At 36.8% G+C, this 13,979-nt stretch overlaps 1 long non-coding RNA gene across 1 annotated transcript in view; it reads right to left on the minus strand.

Annotated features, from left to right (window-relative positions):
• LOC117100635 overlaps window positions 1-10,101 on the minus strand; it is a 28,887-nt gene extending 18,786 nt beyond the window's left edge. The window contains exons 1-2 of the long non-coding RNA XR_004444146.1: window positions 9,950-10,101; window positions 5,123-5,364 (exon numbers count right to left, since the gene is read on the minus strand). This is a non-coding gene — a long non-coding RNA (uncharacterized LOC117100635). The remainder of the gene's footprint in view (window positions 1-5,122; window positions 5,365-9,949) is intronic.
• Window positions 10,102-13,979: the final 3,878 nt, after the last annotated feature.

Raw genomic sequence — 13,979 nt, forward strand, 5'->3', positions numbered from 1 at the left:
TAAATCTGAGTGCAGATTCATAAAATTTGGCAAAAGTAAGTCAGGATACCAACTTTGAGCTCTTTGTCTTGTCCGTAGGCCGAAATATGGCATTCTGAAATCCGAAATTATTCAAAATGTCACTTTTCGCGATTCACGAGTGCATAAAATGAAAAAAAGTCCAGCAAATTTCAAACGGCCATATCTCAAAAACGACATGGAGTATGACTTTCAAATTTTGCATGTGTTCATATGAGCAACATATCATCATTCTGACCAAATTTCATTAAAATCTGAGGGGGTCACCTGGGGACCTCTGGTTGATTTGACATGGAATGACCCATAGACAACTCTACTATAAAAAATTTCCCCGTAATTGGAGGTGCTTCTATTTCGTAAGATCGAAAGAGAATAAGGAAGTTGCATGGTTGTGGGGCCGTTTGTGCTTGGCGCCAGGAGTCGACTGTTCTATTATTTTTCGAGGGGTGTTTCTCGTGAGAAAGAATAGGCAATTAGTTGGTTTATCCAGGTACTGTAAGTATTCACGAAGTAGACAATGAAATTTTAATGTTAATCATTAATGTAATTATTTTAACAACAAGAATCATATAAATGTATCTTATTTTAATATATATTTAGGCACGATCGCCAAATTATTCCAGAAGACAAATCTGTGTTCAGACGTGCTTTCTACTGTTCTACTAAAACGCGTCTAAAAACACTGTTTGAATAGTGCATCGTTTGGACGCCAATATTCCGTTTTGGCCTTTGCTCCTCCCCTTTAACTATGGCCGGTTGGATGCACCGTAAAACGCGTCCAATTATTATTAATTATTATTATAGACAACTCTCTACAATGAATCATAATACGCCCGACTGCGCGCCACTATACACCCAAGTACGGATTTGTTTGCCTGCTAGCGAACTCTCTTTGTACGCCACCTGTGTGTGCAAGAACTGACAGAAGTAAGTAAACTCAGGGAGGTCCCTGATCAATGCTAAAAAAATAGTCGGTTGGGTACTGGGTTGTCGTTCAGTAGGCCTAGTATCGTGCATAGGTGAGACTATCGTAATATTCGGTGATTTTATGAATTGATGAGCAAATATATTTCCGATTAAGAAGCGTACGAGGTCTAGGTATCGCTTGAAACGACCTCAAACTTTGCTCAAACCGCCAAAGAGATACCTATCAGAAGCTTGCCATTTGATTACCATGGCAATAGACTGAGAGATACCACAGCCAAACATAATGTGTGGTGAGCCTTTTTGACATAGAAAATTTGCATGTACTACTAATACATTAATAATTCATTAAAAAAAAAAATAAAAATTAATAAACATTTATATTGTGTAGAAATTTATCTATTACCACGTAGACATAATAATTTAGATTTAGAAAGCAAGTTTTAGAAAAAAAATTACGCACAAGGAGAGAAAGCCACATGGTCGACCTTTCACCTAGTGCCACTGGTGCGTGATTGTTTTTGTTTTTTGGATGAGGGCCAACTTTCACTGCCTAGACTTAAGAATGTCTGAAGTTGTTGATGTTTATTTAGAAATAGAACACATAAAAAAACCTATTTCATTATGAGTATACATGGAACACAATTAATATACTGTGTTTTAAAAGGTTAAATAGAAAGAGTGATGTAGGCACCATGAATTTAAAAGGTACTGTAGGAATTAGTCCGGTAAACTTGTTTTCTGAATGAAGCTGTAACGGGGCTGTTACAGCTTAGGCCCCATAAAAAAAATTATTAGTTTATCACCCTATCAAAGAATAAAAACTGATAAGGGAGGGAGGATTTTTTTTTTTTTTTTCCTAACCCTGCCCCCATTTTACCGATGATCACAAGTAAATCAATGGTTAGAGACACATATATAAAAAGTCATAAGAATGGAATCAAATTTATATTTTAAAAATATGTTTTTGTTGTACCAGTAAACATATTTGCAAGAAATCCTAAGCTTTTCAAGTGAAAAAAGATAGAAAAAAGACCGTTTGAAATTAAAATATATGTTGATTGGAAAAAAAAAATAAAAAAAAAAAATCATCAGATTTTTCCCAAAAGTGATGAGGGAGCGGGTGATAAACTAATAATTTTTTTTATGGGGCCTTATTGCCCTGGGGAGAACACTGATTATGACAAGTTATTGTCCTGGTTATTGTCTTTACAGTATCTAAATTTTACTAGTCAACTAAATATACATCTCTCGATTCGGAGGACCTACATTAATAATAATAACAATAATAAGGTAAGAACTTATATAGCTCCATTTAAAAAACCGAAGTAATTATCAGTGTAAAGAAAATGCACTGCTGCATAGTATCACTAAAATGGTCTAGATCTAAAATCACTCTCACAATACGATGTTCGCTACGATGTTCGGTTTTCCGGAAAGATCGGTTTGTGGAACATTTCTATTGAATCCTTTCCGAATAAGGCAGGCCAGTTAGGGCCAGCCTAAGCCTAGACGCCAAAAATAGGCTTAGCAGCATAGATAGGCTAGCCCAGTGAATTCGGTATAACTAGCCTACGAAAAAAGTTAACATTTAACATATAATACGTACAGTACCTGTTGTTTAGCTGTAGTGCACAGCAAATTATATTACTGTACCAAAAAACGAATGCTTTTATATTGTTTTACATGCATTTTCGGTCTGACATTTTTTTCTAAACTGTAAACACAACACTTCTTCGTGGTCACGACGATGTGACTTGTTGTAAATATCAGGTCGCGCCTTGTAAACTCTGCCCGCTAATTGGTTAATTTTTTCGTGGGGTCATGTTGCTGGGCAAAAATCCCATGAGCTTGGCTGTGGTGACGTCAGATTGCCCAAAGTTTCATAGTGCGTGACAGCTTGCTGACAGGAACAAGCTTAGTGTAAACCGATAAATCTTTAATTAAACAAATTTAATAAAATGAATAAGAAACCCTTGTGGTTTTGTTTTAGAGTAAAATCTAAAAATAAATCTAACAAATTAAAATTTGATTCTCTGCAAATTCCCTCCGTAATTAGCAATGTTTTGGGGAATGTGAGTGTAATTTACATGTAGACTGATATATGAATCTAATGACTACCAAATCCGAACCGTCGTAGAAACAATTGCTTTGAGTTCCTTTTTCATTTCAGGTTGATTATACAGTCGATTTTTAAGTATTCATAGGCGATAATGCACTTTATTAAAACAATGGATGGCGTAACTTTGACTTTATCCAAATCCCTGCTTTATCTAACATATTACTGGCGTGTCGTTTTAATTAATAGATAATCTCCATGGCAATGCTATTGGGACTGTACGAACGGTTCATTTACAGGGTGTGATTATTGCGTTATTTCATCTGGAAATCGTTGCGTTGTTTATTAACTTTTAGTCCCACGTTGCATTGTGGAATGGTTACATGACATGGATGTATTAACTTCACGGTGCTCACACAAACGGAAATCAACTTCTCCTTGTCGCTATAACATGCGGAGAAGGTGATTTCCCTCTGTACGTCTAGCCATGGATTCCTCTATGGTCTAGGCTAGTGCGTAATGTTCATCGGTTCGCCTTGAATGACTAAGACCGAGGCTGTTCGTAGCGGACATTAACATGACAATAAACAGAAAATAGCGATCTTGTTGACATTATCTGTGTGAAAATTTTTGTAAAGACATCGTTAAGAGGTGAATGATTAAAGCTTTTGGTATTTAGTTAGACATTTTAACTGGTCACGCGGACTTGTTATTGGGATAATTAACAGATCCGCCATGCATTTTACTAGCCATTGGCCGGCGGACCAGCGTTATTTCGAACCCTGTGTATGTATAAGAAAGAATAGGAGCTGCATAATAACATTATTTGAATCGCCAGTATTTCTACGCACTCAAGTGGGCAAGTTGACCATGCTAGTAGTAGTAGTAAACAATAGAAAATCGTTCAAACGATCAACAAGCGTTCAAGCGATTCACTGTCGTCCTGACGCGAGCCGTAATTCAAGCTCCTAGCAAATGAATATTCATGTAGTATGGTAATTAGAATGGTTGATTTCTTAGACGCGTTTGTGATAGTGTGTTGACCTATACACGTTTTTGCCATCTGGAATAATTTGGCGATTGCGCCTAACTGTACAATTCTGAATTGCTGGCATATTATCTCCTTACGTTTTAGATGTATTCACTGCACAATTAAAATACTCGTACCAAGGACTTTTTTCTTGCCCATATTCCTGATTGTAAAATAAGGCCTGCATGGGCGAATAAATTGACCATAGAAATCCGCCCACATATTTTGGAAAATAAAGGCTGTTTTCTACGCAATTTCTGATGAAAATCAGGTATTGGCTTATAAGATGATATTTTTTTAATATCTTGTTTAGAACATCTAATTTTTTTTAGTGTTTGGCGGTGGACGGGAGAAATACAAAAATATTATTTTTTAACTTAGCAAAATTATCTTGCCAAAAGTAACAGAGTACAGGAGGGACAAAAAAAAATCCTCATAATTTCTTTAAGTATTATTTCATATTCTAGACCACCCAGCCTTGCAAGCACCATGAAACAGTACACATCTCTATCTAGACTCAACACAGATGCATTATTTGCTATAAAGCATACCATTCTAGGCTGTGATTGGTTGATACACACAATATGGAATATAGAGACCATTTGCAATCTGACCAATGACGAACACCCTTTCTTAAGAAACCCATCCCAATAGCAAGAGATATGATATAAAAACATACAATTTCATGGATTTCCCGACAATATTATCGAAAAACTCTTTCCATATTTTAAATTTCTCAAACCTTCTCTTCTATATTATTACAAAATCAGCCTAATTGCGTCACAAATGAAGGCCCTGATAGAAATCGCGTCACAAATGAAGGCCCAGATAGAAAAAGAAATGACTTCCAAATTCGCTCAAAATCATAGTACAAACAAGCCCTCTCCCTCAGGGAGTGGGCTAAAAATTGTAAAATAAAGGTGAACCTGGTACATAGTAGCAAATATGGACATTAACACTACATGGTCTACACTGAAATATTTATTATGTATTCATCAAATGGATGGTTATGATTAGATGGATTGTTTGTCAAGAAGGTTAGTGATATATGTGTTGGCCTGATTTATGTGTTGGCCTGATTGTGGACTTACTTTAAAATGTTCCCTGGCCTATCCAAGCAGTAGAAGGTTACAATGTGCATTTATTCGCTGTGGTGAAATGCACATGCATATGCTATCTAGAAGTTGCTCTTGCTGTGGTGTCATTTCAGCAGTTTCCTGATTTTTGTAGTTTCAAGTGTCTGACAATGAATATTCATTATCATAATACCGTACATCATTGTGATGAGACCGTGGTCTGGTGAATTATGCAAATGAGTCAACTAGCAAACAGCCTGTAACACAAAAATGATATTAGATTTAACAAATATTAAGACTTACATTAATAATAAAAATGGTAAAAGTAAATGTGTAATATTAATTTAAATTAATTCTCCCTTAAAATAACATTATTTCATATGGTTTGTATTTATATATATTCAACACCAACATCAGTTGGATAAAACTTGACTATAACACATCCCAATGTAATTCTCTTCAACCTTCTCATACAGCATTCTGATAGCATGGATAATACCTCCATAATACCAGATTGAAGTTTCATGATATTGGGTAAACATCATTTATAATGATATTGTATTGCACAAGTAAGAAAAACTGTAAAATTGACATTTATTGTACATTCATGGAATGGATGGTTATGATTAAATGGATTGTATGTCAAGAAGTTTGTAACACATCCCATATTAATACTTGTTAATCTTGGACAGTCTTCTGATTGATAGCACAGAGGTATTATACCTTCATGCTATCAGAGAGAAGTTTCATAATACTGGGTAAATATAATTTATTATGATGATGATATTGTATTGCACAAATAAGAAAAACCGTAAAATTGAGAAGATAAGAATCACTCATATAGTACAATATTTAATTAAAGATTGGAGGATGTTTTTAATAGCATTATTTATTGCCCTACATGGTGAAGAGAATGGAAAATTAAAAGAATATTTAAAACAAAAATTTTATAACATTTATGAAAACAAAATTGAGATTATTAACTACAGTATGGATATACTGAGCTCAATCTAACCTTTGCTTTTGATAGCCAATTGAATTTGTCTTTAGCCAAAATTTGATGAAAATTATTGTGAATACACCTAGATTATGCCAGGCTCAGGCCTGTACTGTAATAGGCATATAATATAAGACTTGCAGGCCTATAAAAGTGAATGGGTGCGTCGGCCAAATTGGAACTGGCCACCACGATAAAAAGGTTGAACACAAGTTCAAACCACTAGACCTAAAAAAATTGAGGAGGGAGAATTTGCAGGTGAAGAGCGCCCCCACTTCCCACCAATTAGTAAAAAGCGCCCTCAACATCGAAATATTCTGATAGTATTAATGTCTTTATAAACGTAATTTATAAAATATCTATGGCTTTTCATTCATGTGGCCTAGTAATTTCAACTATTTTTACTGTACGTTATTATATAGACCTAGTTTTTGAAATTCGAGAGACTCCAGATCGAATCTGGAGCATTGGTACGTTTGTGAATACCCAGGGCCTAGTGGAAAGAAACCCGAAAGAATTGACGGCCGTACAAGTACGAGGGCACATTAGCGCTGGCACACAAACAATATTTATTTTTGAATTGTGTCTCACTTTCCAAAAATGGGTCGCCAAACTTTTGCGTTGGGTCACGAGCAGGTTTGCAAAAAATAATTCAATTTATGTGCTCATTTTCAGACAGTTGATGTGAAGTTTAACTGGTCTGACGACATAAAAACAGTATTTTTAGGTGAATCCTCCTTAAAACAAAATGTTATTAGATGCCCACAATGAATATTTTGGAATTCATATCACTCTTATTTTTCTTTGCCGTTTACCACAACTTAATTATGAAAATCTACTGTAAGCTTTCAAATGAACAGGTTATAGAAAATAAACTTAAAATAAACAGAAAATTACTGGTGTTACTATCGCTATACCGTCATAATTATTGGTTAATAAACTTTTAAACCATAAACTTTTAACCTATGATTAAGCTTCGTAATTAATCATTTGTTAAAAGTTCAGGAACTTCTTTGCCTTTTTTTTTGAAGGGGGAGAGGCTATACCCTGAATAATACGTACATCTATGATTTTAAAATCGCTGAGGCCAGTATCCATAGGAATGACTATCTATAGACCATTTCTGAGAAATTTGAAATGAAAATTTCCGGCAACCTGGCAACTACCATGGGGGACTTTCAGAGGCCTAGCATTTTGCTCTACGTACTAACCATCATGGTTAAATCAACGATAAATCTAAATTACTAACAAGCTTAAATACTTCAAAATGGAAAACACATAAAATTTTTATAAAATTTTAAAAATTCTAATTATTAAAAAGCTATTTCAATGTCTACATACAGTAATTAGCAAGATCATATCCAGCCTCGAATTTTACTGCGGCCACCGCGGCCATTGTCGACGGTGCCTTCCAGTTGGCCTTGGTGCCCCTGAAAATGAAGCACGACTACGGCCACTACTTGCCTGCCCTTTTGAAGCCTTGGCCTCTGTGCCCTCATGATGCTTAATATAGATCGTTTGACATGTAAAATAAATCTAAGTAAGAACGTTTAAATCTTAAAAGAAAACAGGAAAGCCAAAAACGTAGGTCGCCTAAGCTAGCCTAGGCTAGGTTGCAGTGACAGAACAGAACATGAGAGAATTTCCATGTGTGTTGATAACCTTATTCGGAAAGGATTCAATAGAAATGTTCCACAAACTGATCTTTCCGGAAAACCGAACATCGTACCGAACATCGTATTGTGAGAGTGCACTGTACATACAAATAGATTCCTGTATTTATATTTCGCGGCATAATTTCATACAGAGACAACAGAACGATTTTTCTGTATCTGTCAGTGTTACTTCATCGGTGATGGCCAGCATGATCAGCATGTCACAAATATGGTATTTGGGCCTTTCGAAGTTGGCAAGATAGTGGCTAGGGAAAGGGATTGAGGACCAGTCAAAATATTAATTTACTGGTCCACTTGGCTAGTTAAAAAAAACCTTAAGGGAAACCCCTGCTGTGGAGTCTTTACCCCGAATCAGCTACATTAGCTGTGTCCTCTTTGCGCTTGGTCAGCCGGGACCGGTGATGCCACCACAGTGGAGCGGGGATACCAGATTGTGTTCCAAGAAGAAATGAAAGAATTCAACCAAGCGGATATCGTTAACGTAAGCGTCGAGGACGTCGAGGAGTTAGAAACCGTTTAAAAAAGAACATACACCAACTACCACTTCCAGTTATTACACTTAGTAATTTACGGTCTATCAGTAATAAGATAGACGATCTTCAAGCTCATACAAGATTCATTTCTGATTTCAGGAACTCTGGAGTACTATGTTTTACAGAAACTTGGTTAAGCCCTGATGTACCTGACTCTGTTTTAAACATTGATAGTTTTGATTTAGTACGTCTTGACAGATCACCTGAAAATACTGGTAAATCCTGCGGTGGAGGCATTTGTATGTATATCAATAGGCGTTGGTGTACAAATATTAAAGTGAAAAAGCGATTATGTAACTAAAATATTGAATTGTTATGTGTGGCTCTAAGACCTTTCTACTTGCCACGAGAGTTTAACCAAGTCCATATAGTACTAGTGTACATTCCACCTGATGGCAACGCTGAGGACGCAGCCAAAGATGTGCAGGACTGCATTCAAGAAGTATCTGGTGATTTGAATCTCCAGACTCACCAAAGTTTGTTCTTGGAGACATCAATCATAGTGAGAAGGCTCTGCAGTCAATACTTCCCACATATGAACGTTGCATGAATAAACCGACAAGGGGGGGATGCCATCCTAGACCAGTGTTTTTCCAGTATTAAGAACGCTTTCAAATGCCATATTCGACCTCCAATAGGAAAATCAGACCACAACGTTGTGCACTTGCTACCAGTTTATTTGCAAAAGATAAAAAGAGAAAAGGTGACTAGGAAAGAAATCAGGATTTGGAACGAAGATAGCATTGAAAAATTAAAATCATGTTTTGAGGACACGGACTGGGAACAGTTAATTGATAGAGGAAACTTATCAGAGTCTGCAAATGTTGTTAATGAATACATCCATTTTTGTGTAAATCAAATTCTGAAAACAAAAATTATCAAGATTTATCCAAATAACGAACCTTGGATTACAAGAAATTTGAGGGAAACAATTAAGGAACGAAACAATGCATTTAAAATGGGTGACTTGGCACAGCTCAAAGGTTTGAAAATTCGCCTTAATAAAGAAATACAGTAAGTCAAAGGAAGCTGGAAATCATCAGTCATCATACCAGTACCCAAAAACCCCGGCCAGCTGAATTCAATGATTTTCGCCCAGTAGCATTAACTTCAGTTGTGATGAAGACATTTGAACGTCTAATTACTAAGTTGTTGTTTTATCCACTGATGCCACAAATAGATCCATTTCAATATGCATATCAACCCCGTAAGTCTGTGGAAGATGCAGTATTGACGCTCATACAATCCATACAACAACATGGAGATAGAGCTGGACATTTTGCCCGAGCAACTTCCATTGATTTTGAGGAGTTCTGTTGAAAGACAACAAAACATAAATTGAAAAAAAGTATAATAAACCGATTGACGAAATTACAATGATCCTAGGCCTAGTGTATATTAAATTTGGCGTTTTCGCAACTCCATTGGCGCTCCATATATCTGTTGAAAACAAACCGCGACCGAAATGAAGCGCAACCGAAGTGAGGCGCGACCGAAACGAAGCGCGACCGAAATGATCTGTATTCGGCTAGGAAGGCCTAGGCCTAGGTAGGTAGGTAGGTAGGGCCTCCTCCTAGGTCCTACGTAGGCCTAGCAGCAACAACTGTAATTTTTTAATGTGTTGAAGTCTACTTACAGATTGTTTAGTAAATCTTGTAGTAAAGTTGCTTTGCTTGTCCAAAACAGTCAGAAATAGAGTGGTAGCCACAACTAAAGAGATACTCTACTGTGATTTTCAGAGAAAAACCCGAAAGCATATTCATATTCTGCATATTATTCATTCTGCGAGCGCCCTCATAGTCTGGGTGCAGTACAGGGTTGCCAGATAGTCGACAGGCTTCACGTCTAGCAGCTTCCTTCACGGCCAAACGTACGCCGTCTCACGGCCAAGTTCTGCAAAACTTTTTATCAACAAATTCGGCCAGATTTTAATCCGATTAGAAGACAACAGTTGGTACATTCATTTAAATACTACAAAAATTATACGAAAATCAGCGGTCATTCGTTTGAAATTGAAGAAATTCAAATGATATACACAGAACAATGTTAAAAATAACTAGAGATACTATGTTCAATAGAACATGAACCCAGTCATTTTTTAAGAGATAAACTGTGACTTTAAGCTCAACCTGTGTGAACACCCCATGTTTGGTAGGAGTCTGTCTAATGCAATTGGTCAAATCATTAGTCACTAGCAACCAAAATGAAAACTTTCCCTCTATTTGCGACAAAAGCTCATTCAGATAAATTTGACCTACATCTTATGCATGAACGCACTAATCGCAGAAAACTCGAAATTCGTTGCTGCCATTGGCCTTAAATTAAGCGCGTGACTCATTCATAGACAGGGTGAAAACAATTCTGAATACAAAATTTTAAGGAAAAAAATGATCAATGGTTATTTAAGCAACCAGCATGGGACTTACATGGTAAAAGAAAGCTTAATTTCTTTTACAATTGAATTCACCCCGAAGACCTGTCGTTGCATCTTTGGTAAAAAGAAGCAGGAAGTATACTAAAAAATAAAACACTCTAATTTTAACCTTTTTCCTATGCAAAGCATAAGAGATAGTCAACTTTGAAAGAAAAATGATCACTCAATTTTGAATTAATTGTAAAAATATGTAGATGATTATAAAGCTTAAAACATCTAGTTTCATAATCCAATCACCCCAGATTGCCAAATGAAACCATTCAAATTATATAGTCGATTATGTGAAAAAAGGGACTTTACTGTGTTAAAGTGTGCAGTGAACTGTTCAGTGAGCAGATGTCCTCAAGGTTTCATTATGATTTGATAGTGACCCTTGTTACTTTTGACCTATAGCTAAAGAGTCGTTTTTCATGTTTAGAAGGTCCTAAGGATAATTCCTGGTAAATTTGAGCTCAATTGGATTATTTTGAAAATTTGACGTCGATGACCCCTATGTAACCCTGATCCCAGACTGAGGTGTAGGAGGTGTCGCCGGTTCTTAATGACGAAATTTGATTGAGTATGTGCCCAGGATAAGTCTATGATGTTATTTGTGACAGAAAAGGTCTCTTATTTATTCTTTTGAAATTTTTTTACCCTAATGACCCCTATGTGACCTTTGACCCCAAGACCACAAACACCCCATGTATAAAAGGTGTCACCGATTATACTGACCAGGTTTGGTTGAAATCGGCACAACCGTTTGGCAATAGTAGCGTTTTGAAATGTTGCCAGAAAAAAGATAAAAATTACCCCTTAATGACTTTTGACCCCTTATCCCTGAACACCCTATAGACTCTGCCTTATGCCAATGTATATGTGCAAAGGACAACACTGTGCTACGTTATTTGTGAGACAAGTAGTCTTTTATACGATTTTTGGTTTTTGACCCTAATGCCCCTTATGTGACCTTTGACCCCAAGTTGTGAACAACACATAAATGGGAGGTGGCACCGGTCCTACTGACCAAGTTTTAATTAAATCGGTCCAGTAGTTTGCCACTAGTAGCCTTTTAAAATGTTGCCAGAAAGAAAGAAAGAACTAGAGATACTATGTTCAATAGAACATGAACCCAGTCATTTTTTAAGAGATAACCACTGTGACTTTTAACCTCAACCTGTGACAACCCCATGTTTGGTAGGAGTCTGTCTAATGCAATTGGTCCAATCGTTAGTCAGTTATAGGTGAAGAGTAGTTTTTCATGTTTAGAAGGTCCAAGGATCATTCCTGGTAAATTCGAGCTCAATTGGGCTATTTTGAAAATTCCACCCTGATGACCCCTATGTAACCACTGATGCCAGACAGGGGTGTAGGAGGTGTCACTGGTTCTTAATATCAAATTTGATTGAATTCGGTTCTGTTTGCCATTAGTAACATTTTGAACCTTTGACCTATGAACTTTGACATATGGGGTGAAGAGTATTTTTTCATGTTTAGAAGGTCCTAAGGATCATTCCTGGTAAATTTGAGCTCAATCGGTCTATTTTAAAAATTTAACCCCGATGTGACCCCTGATCCCAGACTAGGGTGTAGGAGGTGTCGCCGGTTCTTAATGACGAAATTTGATTGAATTTGGTCCAATGGTTTGCCATTAGTAGCATTTTGAAATGTTACTAGAGAGAACAAAGGAATAACCCTTTAATGACCTTTGACCGTAAATCGCTGAACACCATAAGAGCCTACATTATGCCAATACATATGTGCCCAGGACAAGACTGTGCTATGATATTTGTGACAGAAGAAGTCTTTTATTCATTTTTTTGAAAGTTTTTTACCCTAATGACCCCTATGTGACCTTTGACCCCAAGACCACAAACACCCCATGTATGAAAGGTGTCACCGATTATACTGACCAGGTTTGGTTGAAATCGGCACAACCGTTTGGCACTAGTAGCGTTTTAAAATGTTGCCAGAAAAAAGATAAAAAATACCCCTTATCCATGAACACCCTATAGAATCTGCCTTATGCCAATGTATATGTGCAACGGACAAGACTGTGCTACGTTATTTGTGAGACAAGTAGTCTTTTATACGATTTTTGGTTTATTGACCCTAATGCCCCTTATGTGACCTTTGACCCCAAGTTGTGAACAACACATAAATGGGAGGTGGCACCGGTCCTACTGACCAATTAATTAAATCGGTCCAGTAGTTTGCCACTTGTAGCCTTTTAAAATGTTGCCAGAAAGAAAGAAAGAAAGAAAGAAAGAAAGAAAGAAAGAAAGAAAGAAAGGAAGAAACTGCTAAGAAACAGAACCCAGTCAGCTGCTGCTGACTGGGTAAAGAAAGAAAGAAACTGCTAGAAAACAGAACCCAGTCAGCAGCATGCTGACTGGGTAAAGAGAGAAAGAAAGAAGAAACTGCTCGGAAACAAAACCCAGTCAGCATGGTAAATAGCCTATGTTCTTTAGTTGCCGGCATGTAGGCCAATTCAGAGGCGAATCCAGAGATGTCCGAAAGCGGGAGAAGCCGGGGTCCCGATCGAGATAACACCATCTTAGAGGAAATTTGTCTTTTCTAGACGCCCGAAAATAGCTTGATGCGTTTAGGCGATCAATATTTTTTTCCCTTTTTTTTTTACACCCCTCCCCCTTAAATCCACCTGTGCTATTTAAAATCACAATATTAAGATTGATCTAAATTTGATTTAAATGTATTAAATATTAATGTACATTGTAGTCGATCTATAGCAAAAAATTTAAGGGCCTGTTATTGGCAAATCCGTGGCTCTCTTTAATTAGAATGAATGAAGTTACATAGTTAGGTAACACTAACTAGCGTTAAAACAAACCTATGAATACTTTAATAAATACTTTTTAATATAACTTTCTAAATTCGCCTCTGAATATCATTGTCGCAGTACTTAAAGCAATAAATCAATGTTGCTATCAGAATTATCTAACGGTTAGCAGGCTCTGGATCCTGCTAACCGTTAGCTGCCGTACGTCCATGCGAGAAAATCCCGACCCGGATACCAAAAATATGATGATCGAATCACTGGCCAATAAGAAACTGGAAATTGTAAACGCGTGCACGTGTGATTGGTTGCAGAGCTATATATATAGAGAGTTGCGAAAGTCACGTGGTACACACCGTCCATTTTGTGTCATTATCTTCCCGATGAACACATGCAAAGTATATGAGTTACGTACACAGCATATTAATTTCACACACTTAATTGGGTTTACAATTA

Source organism: Anneissia japonica, unplaced genomic scaffold (genome assembly GCF_011630105.1).
Source record: "Anneissia japonica isolate Jap-2015-1 unplaced genomic scaffold, ASM1163010v1 scaffold287584_len476085_cov161, whole genome shotgun sequence".
In the NCBI taxonomy this organism is placed as follows: domain Eukaryota; kingdom Metazoa; phylum Echinodermata; class Crinoidea; order Comatulida; family Comatulidae; genus Anneissia; species Anneissia japonica.